Here is a 14,050-nt window from a genome sequence, read left to right as displayed (position 1 = left end):
TAGGTAGCAGCATGAAATCATGAGTCCATGAGTGCCAGTATGGGTGCAGGGGTAATCTCCAGACAGTAGAAAATGCTTTTGCTCCATTATTAGAGTATTATTTAAAAATAACAAAGAAAACACTGGTACATGACTTGGGTGGAGGAACGAAGACCCAGATTATCACTCAAAATGAGGTGTGTATGTGCAACACCCCTGCCCAATGCATGGGATGGGTCAGTGTTGCGAAAATGCCCTTCTACTATGCAGTGGCTACCTGGTGAGATTGATCTGGTAGAGCAAGAGTTAACATGTGAAATGTTATTAACCAATGGTATCCTTTGTACTATTGTAAAACCAGTTGGAAGCTGGTTGGAGGGCGCTGCCACCTGACCAGGGGAGTATAAAAAAACCCTGGTGGGCAGGAGCACATGGTCAGTCCTGCAGGATAAGCATTTGAGAAGCAGGTCCAGTGTGCAACTCCTGCAGCTCTGCCATCAGACACATTACCAGGAAGCAGAGGTGCCTCAGGCAAATGCCAGACACCCTGGGAAAGTCCGGAGACTAAGCCCCAGAGCAGAGGTCCACCATTTGGACTCCTCTTACCAGCCCAGCCTGAAGTTACTAGTGGTTACTAGTATTTTTTCACAGCCCCCAGCCCACCAGTAAAGTTTTTATTAATGTATGACAACCCCTTAAGAACAAGGTTGGATCCCAGCAAGGCTGCACAGCACGGTAGCACCATGGCGTCTAGCCTGGCATAGAAGGATCCTGGTCGCATTGAGACCGGAACGCTTGAATGAAAAAAGAGTTGCAACAAATTTCTAGCAGAAACTTGGAGAATGAAAAAGTGAATTTTGCAGAAATGTTTGAGGAAGAAAGATAAATTGAGTTTAGGGTAACCAGAGGCCATTGCTGTGGACCTGGGACCTGTGTATATAAGTGCTGTATATAGTCATGGGGGCAACGCTGAAGTCACGTGCCTTTTGTAGAAGTTTACCAGGAAAGTGATCTTACTTTGTCCAACCATTTTTGGGCTCATCGTTATAGCATGGAACTGATACTTATTAGGGTCATACACCCCTGACACATAGGAATATAAAGAGCCGTGCACCTGTGTGACAGCACATAACCAGGGACATAATAAGCCGTGCACCTGTTTGACATCACACAACTAGGAATATAACGAGCCGTGCACCTGTGTGACATCACATGACTAGGGATATAACGAGCCGTGCACCTGTGTGACATCACATAACAAGAGCTATATTACGAGCCATGCACCTGTGTGACATCACATGACCAGGGACATAATGAGCGGTGCACCTGTGTGACATCACATAACCAGGGACATAATGAGCCGTGCACCTGTGTGACATCACATGACTAGGGATATAACGAGCCGTGCACCTGTGTGACATCACATAACTAGAGCTATATAACGAGCCGTGCTCCTGTGTGACATCACACTACCAGGGATATAATGAGCCATGCACCTGTGTGACATCACATTACCAGGGATATAACAAGCCATGCACCTGTGTGACATCACATAATCAGGGATATAACGAGCCATGCACCTGTGTGACATCACATGACCAGGGATATAATGAACCGTGCACCTGTGTGACATCACATAACCAGGGATATAATGAGCCGTGCACCTGTGTAACATCGCTTGACCAGGGATATAACGAGCCGTGCACCTGTGTGACATCACATAACCAGGGATATAATGAGCCATGCACTTGTGTGACAAAACATGACCAGGGATATAACAAGCCATGCACCTGTGTGACATCACATGACCAGGGATATAATGAGCCATGCACCTGTGTAACATCACATAACCAGGGATATAACGAGCCGTGCACCTGTGTGACATCACATGACCAGGCATATAATAAGCATACACCTGTGTGACATCACATGACCAGGGATACAACGAGCCGTGCACCTGTGTGACATCACATGACCAGGGATATAACACGGCGGGCAATGGTGGCGCGTGGGGAGAGGAGGAGGAGGTGAGCGCCGCTCACCCCCGCCCCTCTCCATAGGAACATATGGCGCATGGCGCCGTACTACGGAGAAAGATAGGACGGAGAAAGATAGGCCGTTGGGTGCCGGGCGCCCATTGTCGTCTATGGGGGGCGTATATCGGCCCGTATATATGTCCCCCATACGGCAGTGTGAATGTATTATAAACAAATAAAACATGTAAGCAAAGACTTTGTTTTGCAATGTTATTACATTTTTAAAGGTGTTAAAATGTAACAAAATGACATGAATTCTGCATCCACGTGATTGCTCTGGCCTCAGGTATACAGGGGAGGGGTCGAGCACACAGTGAAAGTTGTAAAGACAAACATTTTTTGGGGCGATATCACAGAATTTGGAATCTTTTTCCAGCTTCCCAGTACATGGCACAAAATATAAATTCTGCCACCAGTAAGTACAATATGTCCTGCTGAAAAAACGCCCTCCTACACCTCTGTACACGGAAAAATAAAGGTATAGTTTTTTTGAATGAGGGTGGTATAAAATGGAAACAGAAAAAAACGAAAAGAAAACAAAGTTAAAGAACATTTATTTAAAGGCCACCACGAAATTGGCTTGAGAGACTTTTTCTTGGTGAACATTTTGGTGTAATGTGTGCAATATCTAATATTAAGATGTAACAGTTCAAAAGATACAAAAGTACAATATCTGGATCATGCATAATGGTAGGAGGTCAGCTGCTCACTGGAGCCCTCTAGTGGCTATAGTGGAGATATAACATGACTTTACAGTGTATTTTTATTTTAGTCATTTATTACAGGTAACTTATAGGAATATTTTAACAGAGGTAATCATCATCAGACAATGAATCAGGACCCAAAACTATATTAACCCCTTATCACCGACACTAGTTTTCAGCTCAATGACCAGACTCGATTTTTCAAATCTGACATGTCTCACGATAATTGGTTATAACTTCGGAACGCTTTAACATATCCGGTTGATTTTGAGAATGTTTTCTCGTGACACATTGTACTTCATGTTAGTTGTAAAATTCTGAAAAAAAGTGAAAATTTGGCAAAAGTTTGTAAAAATTCTTCATTTTCCAGGTTTGAAATGTTCTGCTTTCCAGACAGGAAGTAAAACTACCCAAAAAGCTTGATAATTAACATTTACGGAATGTCCTCTTTATGTTGAGATGATATTTTATGCGTCCTCTCCTTTTTCTAGGATGTTATGAGGTGCAGAACTTTAGGTGCGATTTTTCTCATTTTCATGAGAATTGACAAAACTCACATTTTCAGCTTCCAAGTGACTTTGTAAGGCCTAAATAATAGTAAAACCCCATAAATTACCCCACTACAGAAACTTCACCCCTCAACGTATGTAAAGCAACTTCTATAGAGTCTATTAACCCTTTAAGTGTTTCACCATAAAACAATATGGACCTGCGATTTAGAAACTTTTAAATTTTTTTGGAAAATACATTAATTTAGGCCAAAACTGACAGTTTCATAATAAATTAAATGATGAAACGCTCTGCAACGTTTGATGCCCAATTCCTCCCGAGTGTACTGATACCCCATATGTGGTGGTAACTGCTGTATGGGCGCACGGCCGGGCATAGAGTAGAAGCAGTGCTATTCACAGCAGATTTGGATTGTCACAATGTACAGGCTATAAATTTAAATTTTTTTTGTTAATGAGAACATATGAGGCTTATTATTTAGGGGATGAGATACAATGTATAGATAATTCATTTTGGGGGTCTATAGCTTATTCATGAGATTTTATTAACTATTTCAAGGGGGACACAAACAAAACCATCAATTTTTATTTTGGATTGTTAGAATCCCCCCCCCCCCCCCCCCCGCTCACCGTAACATAAAAATAATATTTTATCTTTATTCTCTGGTTCACTACGATTGTGGTGATACTTCATTTATATAGTTTTTCTCAACTTTTTCTCAATTTTCCTGAGCAAAACCAATATTGGAGAAAAACGCATTGTTTTTACTATTGAAAACTTTTTAGGGCGATAACTTCTGTATTTTTCTGTTGTCAGATCTGGTTGAGGGCTTTTTTTTTTTTAAAGAGTTGTTCTTTTCAGTCGTATCATATTAGGGAACGTAACTTTTTTTGACCACTTTTTAGAACATTTTTTGTGATGGTGTTTGATGAAAAATTGTATATTGTATATTTTTTTTACGTCCTTCACCGAGCAGGTTCAATATTGATTTTGTGTTTTATATACTTTATTTGCATTATATGTGTAACTGGGGAGATTATGGGACTTTTATTTTATTTATTTATTTAATTATTATTATAAAATGATTTAATTTTTTTTTTTTTTTTTTACATTTTCCATCCTTTGGCTTGAACAAGCAATCATCCGATCGCTTGTTCAAGCCTTTACACTGCAATACACTTGTATTGCAGTGTATAGTGTAAGTAACTGAGCATGCTGCGCATGCTCAGTTACTTACAGCCGAGTCCTGCCACGAAGGCAGAACCAGTCGAGAAGAGGAGCCGGAAGTCTTGGGTCACTCACCTGACCTGGGGGCAGCGGCTGGAGGGATCGGATCCCCCAGTAAGCACACCGGGGGGAGGGGGGGTGGTCCGATCCACGGTGGGGACACGCTTACACGCCGCGGTCATGCTTTTCCGATCCCGGGTGTTAGTGCCGGGTCTGGGCTGTGACATCACAGCCCGACATCGGCACTTTCATTACCTGGTGTCCCAAAATCTTCTTCTGACGCGCTCCCGTAGAAAGGCGTCGCGTCAGAAGAAGTACCCTTTATGACCGCCGTAGAATCCCGATACGGCGGTCATTAGGGGGTTAAAGACTATTTTTTTGGAAAAAAATAAATATAACAGCAAAAGCACAACCTCATGCCTGAATGAACACAATGGGGCTCATTTACTAAGGGTCCACGGACCACACTATCGTCGGAATATTCGACGATTTCCGATGTGCGCCGCATTTAGAAGGGCTTTTTGGCGCACACAATCGGATTTTGGTGCATCGGACAACCCGACTGATTCGGACTAAGCGCAGGATTTAAAATTCAAATTGAGGTGAACTCCGGTGGACCTGAGCGGGTAAGCGACACATGCAGGATATCGGGCGCACGATCTTAGTGAATCGAGCAGACTTCATCCTTGTCGGACAACGCACCTCGGGGATCGCGCAGGGACCAGATAAGTAAATGTGGCCCAATGCTTTTAAAGGAAGTCAACCATCAAAATCCATCATGATAAATCAGGGACACTTACTTATAAATACAGGCACCATAACTGTGGTAATCTTCTTATATTTGTTATCCATGGCCTCCTTTCTTCTAAAATCAACTTTTTAAATTACGCTTATGAGTCAGAAGGAGTTACCAGACCCCTCGATGCTTTAACTTCTCAGGCTGTTAATTTGTTTTTCCTTCCCTGCTACTCAGCACATCCCCCCTCCCTTTGCCTGATGTAATCCCACACAGTAAGAGGGTGAAGTGCTCACGTACAGTGTAACAGTCTGTGAAGCTACAGCACGGAGGAAAAAGAAACTTATAAAAGAAACTTATAAAATGATGCTAATGGATCATTAGCATAATTTAAAAAAATATATTTTAGAAGACAGGAGGCCGTGGATGTCGAAGTCCTTGGTTAATCATGATGGATTTTAATGGTATATTTCCTTAAAGGAACACTCCTATCACAGCAGATTAATTGAATTATACTTCGTACAGGGCCTGAAAGGAGGAGCATGACTCGAGGTTTTAGGAATACAATAAAAATGAGTCTTGCTCACCCTTTAGGCCCTGCACTATGTTTTATTCATTGAATTAGCTTTGACTGAAGTGTTTCTTTAAAGACCTAATTCCCGAATATCCTTTTACTACCTACTACTTGTATCTCTGTTGCAATTTGAAATATCACATTCTCACCTTTAATATGATACCAAAGCAAAGTTGTAGGTACTATATAGTCCAAGATATGGACGTCTGAAATTAAAGGGAACTTACCACCACGGATCTACCTATAAAGGTAGATCGGGTGGTAGGTGCATCTATTGGACGCAAGGATAGCCCTTTTAAGGTCTAATCCTCAAGTCCACCCAATTTTTAAAAAAAACTTTAATTCCCTAATATGCAGATTTTCTAAAGAGGCTACTGGGGCGTGGAGTAGCCGGAGCTAAGGCTACACGGTGCGGCTCCTCCACGACCCAGAAGCCTCTCTGATCCTCCTTCCAGAAATCTTCGGCGCGCAGCTACAAGGAGCAGCCGCGGGCCTGCTGTTCTGCCTATGAGAAAGCTTCCCATTGCGTTTCTTGTTCCTGCTCTGACTTCCTGTTGTGACCCCGGATCTGGCCCTGTTTCTGCACCATTGCCGGCAATCCCTAACACATACCCTTCTTGATTGGGTTGTTAGTTTAGTGGTGTAAATGCTTATGACATCCCTTTAATAAAGTATTTTGGAAAATGTTCCATCACTATTATTGTACCATCTGCAATATTTATTTCTGAAATAAAAAAATTCTAAGGTTTAGGGCATGCAATTTATACACCCACCAATAGTTATCATGGGTCACCTACACTCACCGGCCACTTTATTAGGTACACCTGTCCAACTGCTCGTTAACACTTAATTTCTAATCAGCCAATCACATGGTGGCAACTCAGTGCATTTAGGCATGTAGACATGGTTAAGACAATCTCCTGCAGTTCAAACTGAGCATCAGTATGGGGAAGAAAGGTGATTTGAGGCCTTTGAACGTGGCATGGTTGTTGGTGCCAGAAGGGCTGGTCTGAGTATTTGAGAAACTGCTGATCTACTGGGATTTTCACGCACAACCATCTCTAGGGTTTACAGAGAATGGTCCGAAAAAGAAAAAACATCCAGTGAGCGGCAGTTCTGTGGGCGGAAATGCCTTGTTGATGCCAGAGGTCAGAGGAGAATGGGCAGACTGGTTCGAGCTGATAGAAAGGCAACAGTGACTCAAATCGCCACCCGTTACAACCAAGGTAGGCAGAAGAGCATCTCTGAACGCACAGTACGTCGAACTTTGAGGCAGATGGGCTACAGCAGCAGAAGACCACACCGGGTGCCACTCCTTTCAGCTAAGAACAGGAAACTGAGGCTACAATTTGCACAAGCTCATCGAAATTGGACAGTAGAAGATTGGAAAAACGTTGCCTGGTCTGATAAGTCTCGATTTCTGCTGCGACATTCGGATGGTAGGGTCAGAATTTGGCGTCAACAACCTGAAAGCACGGATCCATCCTGCCTTGTATCAATGGTTCAGGCAGGTGGTGGTGTCATGGTGTGGGGAATATTTTCTTGGCACTCTTTGGGCCCCTTGGTACCAATTGAGCATCGTTGCAACGCCACAGCCTACCTGAGTATTGTTGCTGACCATGTCCATCCCTTTATGAGCACAATGTACCCTGTAACATCTGATGGCTACTTTCAGCAGTATAATGCGCCATGTCATAAAGCTGGAATAATCTCAGATTGGTTTCTTGAACATGACAATGAGTTCACTCTACTCAAATGGCCTCCACAGTCACCAGATCTCAATCCAATAGAGCATCTTTGGGATGTGGTGGAACGGGAGATTCGCATCATGGATGTGCAGCCGACAAATCTGCGGCAACTGTGTGATGCCATCAGGTCAATATGGACCAAAATCTCTGAGGAGCTTCCAGCACCTTGTTGTATCTATGCCACGAAGAATTGAGACAGTTCTGAAGGCAAAAGGGGGTCCAACCCGTTACTAGCATGGTGTACCTAATAAAGTGGCCGGTGAGTGTATATTACTACAATATAATGATATAAATGTAAAGGGGTGATCCCATTACACTAAATTAATGTTATTGTTTTTATGATAAAAAGTTACCGTATATACTTGTGTATAAGCCAAGTTTTTCAGCACAAAAAATGTCTGAAAAACCTCACATTGGTTTATACACGAGGCAATTACATGGAAGAGTCGCGTCCTTGCGATCTGCCGGCCGTCGCACACTATGAAGCGACGGTGTTGCCGCTGATGACGTCTTCAGCAGTGACAGCGCCGCATCGTAGCGTGCAACGGCCGGCAGATAGCATGGACGCGACTCTGCCAGTTAGAGAAGAGAGAAGAAGCCGCCGGGAGCTGTGACGGGGATCGGGAGCCGCAACGAACATCGGGGACACCGGAGGGTGAGTATTAAGTTTATTTTTTTTCTGTTTGGCAAAATGTGGGGGGCATGCTGAATACTACTGGGGGCTGGCTATATACTACATGGAGGCGGGCTGTATACTACTGGGGGCTGCTGTATACTACATGGGGGCAGGCTGTATACTACTGGGGGCTGGCTGTATACTACATGGGGGCTGGCTGTATACTACATGGGGGCTGGCAGGCTGAATACTACTGGGGGCTGGCTGTATACTACATGGAGGCGGGCTGTATACTACTGGGGGCTGGCTGTATACTACATGGGGGAAGGCTGTATACTACTAGGGGCAGGCTGTATACTACATGGGGGCAGGCTGTATACTACAGGGGGCTGTCTGTATACTACATGGAGGCAGCCTCTATACTACAGGTGGCTGGATGTATGCTACATGGGGGCTGTTTGGCAAAATGTGGGGGGCATGCTGAATACTACTGGGGGCTGGCTATATACTACATGGAGGCGGGCTGTATACTACTGGGGGCTGGCTGTATACTACATGGGGGCTGGCAGGCTGAATACTACTGGGGGCTGGCTGTATACTACATGGAGGCGGGCTGTATACTACTGGGGGCTGGCTGTATACTACATGGGGGCAGGCTGTATACTACTAGGGGCAGGCTGTATACTACATGGGGCAGGCTGTATACTACAGGGGGCTGGCTGTATACTACATGGGGGCAGGCTGGCTGTATACTATAGATGGCTGTATACTACTTGGGGGCTGGCTGTATACTACTTGAGGGCTGGCTGTATACTACATGGGGGCTGGCTGTATAATTCACCCTTCATGCTCTAGCTTCACAGGCTGTGACACTGTCTCACCCTTTTCCCTCACCAATCCCCCTCTGTTAATCTCACAGCAACAGATGGATGTTTAGCACACAGTGGGAGGAGGGAAGTGTTCCTGCACAGTGTAACAGCCTATGAAGCTGTCACATAGAGGGGCTCTGGTAATGCCCTCTAGAGCCCTTCTGGCTCCTTAGCATAATTTTAAAAGTTAATAGTGGATGTAAGGAGACCATGAGTAACAAATATAAGAGGATTACCTGTCACATTGCTGGGATCTATGAATAAGTGTCCCTGGTTTATCCATGCTAGATTTTGATGGTAAATTAGGGATAAGAAAGATAGTTGTCTTGTCTCAAAGCTTGGAATTAGCTGACCATTATTTTCCTGAAGTCTGTTGAAATGAAACCATCCTCTTTTTTTTCGTCTTCTCAGTCCTGTGTCATTTCCTTTCAGGAAGCGAATATATTTCTGCTAGTTCCTTCCTAAATGGAAGCGTTTGTGGCAGCGAGAGGCGTCAGGCCATGTAATGACAGTCCGCATGAACTCGAAGGGACAGTTCTCAGGTCTCACTTATTACATCAGTTATTGTGAGACTAAAACCATGCGCAGAGACAGGGCAAATCTCAAAAAAGCATTAGAGGCCTATTGCCCCACAGCACTGTGTATAAGATGCACAGCGCATGAGTTTTGAGGACCACGTGAGCCCCCATCAGCTGTACATCTTCCCCACCATGCAAGCCAAGGGCAATGGCTCTGCAAAAGTCAAAGCAGGGCATCATATAATAATTCACTCAGTGTCTCACAGCACAGTTCTCCCAATTGTCAGATAGCGCATGCGCATGCAGTCTGCATAAGCTCTGTGCCTGAGGGGGCACCATAAATCCAACCCTCTGGTTACATGATGTCATGATACTCTAAGGGTGATGCCACACATGGCTTTTTTGGTCCGATTTAAGGCATACATTTTCAGTCTGTTTAAAAATGCATTTTGATATTTCTCGGATAAAACATCCGTTTGACTGACATAAGGTGACGTAAGACTGAGCGCCGGGTAGTTTGTATATTTTTGAAAACCTCTTTTTGCGCAGTTCTTGAACATAATAAGGACGGTTCCAGGACCTGATGCTAGATGTCCTTTATGTCCAGTTGTACGACTGCAAACTAACAGAGACAGAGTGATACATGGGGGATCATTTACTAAGGGTCCGCGGTCCGCACTATCGTCGGAATATACGACGATTTCAGATTGGCGATGCATTAAGAAGGGTTTTTGGCGCACATGATCAGAATGTTTCGCAATCGCTCCGACTTTCATGCAACACAAATCGGGGGGCGGGCCGCCGGACGATCCAACTGAGTCGGACTACGTGCAGGATTTAACTAGTCAAATTGTGTCGCAAGACATGCACTTACATGCACCGGGAAGAAGAAGGTGAACTCTGGCTGACCTCAGCGGGGAAGTGACACATGCAGGAAATTGGGCGCACGAGCTACGTGAATGGTGCCACAACGCAGGATCGTCGGACAGCCCGGATCGGGGATAGCGCGCAGGACGGGTAAGTAAATGTGTCCCATCAAGTAAAATATCAGAGGAGTTTTCCATCTTTTGTGCATGGCCAACCAGTGCCAATACCAGGGTGCTGCCCACTTGTAGCTCCCAACTGCTATACGACTTATGGGTATATGTAAGACACAACGTTACCTGTACAAACACATGGCCATTGGGCACTGCAGGTACACAGAGCTCTGATTGCTTCCCTGTCTGTCCACTCCCCACTCCAACAAGTAACAGGGGGAACACTCCCACTAAATAAATTAGATTTTTCCCGAACTTAAATACAGCGAAACAATAACTAAAATATATTAAAAATAAAATGAAACAAATACATTGAAAATTCAACATACACAGAAAGAAAATCAACCAATAGTCAAATAACTAAATATACATAATAGTCACTGTAACCTGTATAGAGGTATAGAAGTCCTCAGTCAAGGTATTTGCTGACAAACAAGTGTTGCACATTACCCAGAGGAATAACAGAGGACAGGGGACACATACTAAATACATATACAGGCATATACATACCAGAGGTCTATACAAAGAGCAGCAGTGGAGGTAATAGTAATGGGGCAGATTTACTTACCCGGCCCATTCGCGATGCAGCGGCGCGTTCTGTGCGGTGGATTCGCGTCCGGCCGGGATTCACTAAGGTAGTTTCTCCGCCGTCCACCAGGTGGCGCTGCTGCGCTGAAATCAGATGGAATGCCCTGAAATTCACCATCCTATTCCTAGTGAAGGTAAGTGCAATTTTCGCAACACATTTTTTTTTTAAATGCGGCGGGTTTCCCGCATCCGTCAGGTTTTGTTCGGCCACGCCTCCGATTTCTGTCGCATGCATGCAGGCGCCGATGTGCCAAAATCCGATCGCGTGCGCCAAAATACCGGGGCAATTCAGGGAAAATCGGCGCAAATCGGAAATATTCAGGTAACACGTCGGGAAAACGCGAATCGGGCCCTTAGTAAATGACCCCCAATGTATGAAATACGGAGGTCGCATCAACCTCAAAATGAAAAGTTTTGTTCGTGTCGGGCCTAGTGAGCATGGGAGCCAAGGCAAAAGCGCACTTTAACTTGGAGAAGGACACTTCAGCAGCAGGAGACCAGGCACGTGGATTGGCGCCCTTCTTGGTGAGTGCCACGATGGGAGACACCAGAGTGGAGAAATGCGGAATAAACTGCCGGTAATAGTTTGCAAAACCCAGGAACATCAGAATGGCTCGTAGACCCTCTGGATGGGGGCCACTGCAGAACTGCAGACAGTTTCGCGTAGTCCATCTGTCGGAAATTATGTAGCCGAGGAATGGAAGGCTGTGCAGGTGAAACTGGCATTTTTCCAACTTGGTGTAGAGGTCATTGGCACGAAGTCGACCAAGAACATGTCGTGCGTGTGCCTTGGGAGAATCAAGGTCTGGAGAGTACACTAAGATGTCATCCAGGTAGTCCACGACACACATATAAAGAAGGTTCCGAAAAATGTCGTTCACAATTTCCTGAAAGACAGCAGGGGCATTACACAGTCCAAAGGGTATTACTAAATATTCAAAGTGCCCGTCACGGATATTAAACGCCGTCTTCCACACGGAGATCCAGCTTGGAGAACACCCTGGAACTGCGCAGGCAATCAAAAAGTTCTGTAATCAACAGCAGGGGGTAGCGGTTTTTAACTGTGATCTTGTTCAGCCCGTGATAGTCTATGCAGGGACGTAAGGAGCCGTCCTTCTTGGCGACAAAATAGCAACCTGCGCCAGCCGGAGAGGAGGACTTGCATATGAAACCCCTCTGCAGATTCTCCTTGATGTAGTCGGACATTTCGGGTACAGAAAGAGGATAGACACGACCTCTGGGAAGAGGTCATAGGGCAATCATAGGGACGATGTGGTGGCAAAGTCTCCACTTGTTTCTTAGAAAAAACATCTGCAAAGTCACGGTAACAAGCTGGCAGACCCTCCAGAGTCTCGGAAGACACAGAAGAGGTCAGGACCGGAAGTGGGGCCACCATACATCAAGATTGGCATTCATGGCTCGAACGCAGTATCTCACCAGTCTTCCAATTGAGGACCGGAGCATGGACTTGAAGCCAAGGAAGACCCAGAAGAAGAGCTGATGTGGAGCGAGACAGGAAATAGAAGGGCAGGTTTTCTTGGTGTAGGACTCCAACTTGAAGACGGATAGGTTCCTTGCAGTACCGTACCGGATTGGAAAGAACCTGTCCGCTTACTGAGGAAATAACGAGGGGTCACTTGAGGGGAACTACCGGAATGTGATGCCAGGAGACGAGAGCACCATCCACAAAGTTCCCTGCGGAACCAGAGTCCAGGAATGCTGAGACTTGCACAGGAGCGCCGGTACCGACACTGAGGAGCACTGGAACAGTCAGGTGTGGAGAAGCTGAATTCACACCTAAGGACGCTTCTCCCAGAAGCCCTAGGTACTGGCATTTCCCGGACATTGGGACTGACTGGAGAAGTCGCGATGAGGTGCTTAGGACTGGCACAGTACAGGCAGAGGTTTTCTTGAAAACGTCTGGAACATTCCCCAGGCGTGAGTCGGGCTATGTCAACCTGCATAGGTTCAACTGCACTCTGTCAACCTGCATAGGTTCAACTGCAGACTGTGCGAGCGGAGGCGGGCACACGGATCCATGACATGGATCGCTGGGGTGCCCGTGACACACGGGGACCATAGCATTGCGGAGAAGACAGAAGAGGAGCCACACCGAACATCGTGGAGCTGTGCCGAGCATCAGGAGTGCCGGAAGGTGAGTATGTAAGTTTATTTTTTGTGCTAAAAATCTCGGCTTATACACAAGTATATACGGTATTTATTATTACTATTAAGGAGTTTTTATGCTTGGTTCATCTTTTAAGCCATTCTGGAAGTTCTATGCAATTCATTGAACCACAGGACTAGTTTATCCCAATGATTTCTATGGGATCTCTATCGTATTTATCAGGCATAGATAGTCTTAGCCTAGGCTCTGTTGCCGGTGGACAAGCCGGAATGACAGGAGAAGTCGCAAGGGTAGACGCTGGGACTGCCGCAGGAGTAGTCACAGGAGCCTGATGCTGAGAGCTAAGCAGCCGTTGAAGGGCGGAAGCAACTTGGCCTAGAAGTTCTCCTTGGGCAGCGATCTGCTGAGACTGCCGGGCGACAACACTGGAAAGTTCAGCCAGTATCTGAAGTGGGTCCTTGGCGGGGTCCATGGCCGGATCTTACTGTCAGGGCTGTGAGTCTGTGGACCCTCTGGACCACCACTGGAGATGGTACTAGCCGACACCTGGGACCGGAGTCTAAGTGGCACCTGGTCTTCACCAGAGCCCGCCGCAAAGCGGGATGGTCTTGCTGCGGTGGGGTACCACCAGGTCGTTCCACAGGTGCGACTAGCCCGCAGCGGCATCCAAGGTAGCAATACAGGAGACAGTCGGTACCCAGGGTGACAGCAGGAGAACAGCACAAGAAGGCACACTAGGACTCACTTCAGGAACACAGGAGCTGGCACACGGATCAGGAA

Source organism: Engystomops pustulosus, chromosome 3 (assembly GCF_040894005.1).
Source record: "Engystomops pustulosus chromosome 3, aEngPut4.maternal, whole genome shotgun sequence".
Classification (NCBI taxonomy): Eukaryota; Metazoa; Chordata; class Amphibia; order Anura; family Leptodactylidae; genus Engystomops; species Engystomops pustulosus.
The sequence above is the reverse complement of the archived record's forward strand: the minus strand, read 5'-3'. Positions refer to the sequence as shown.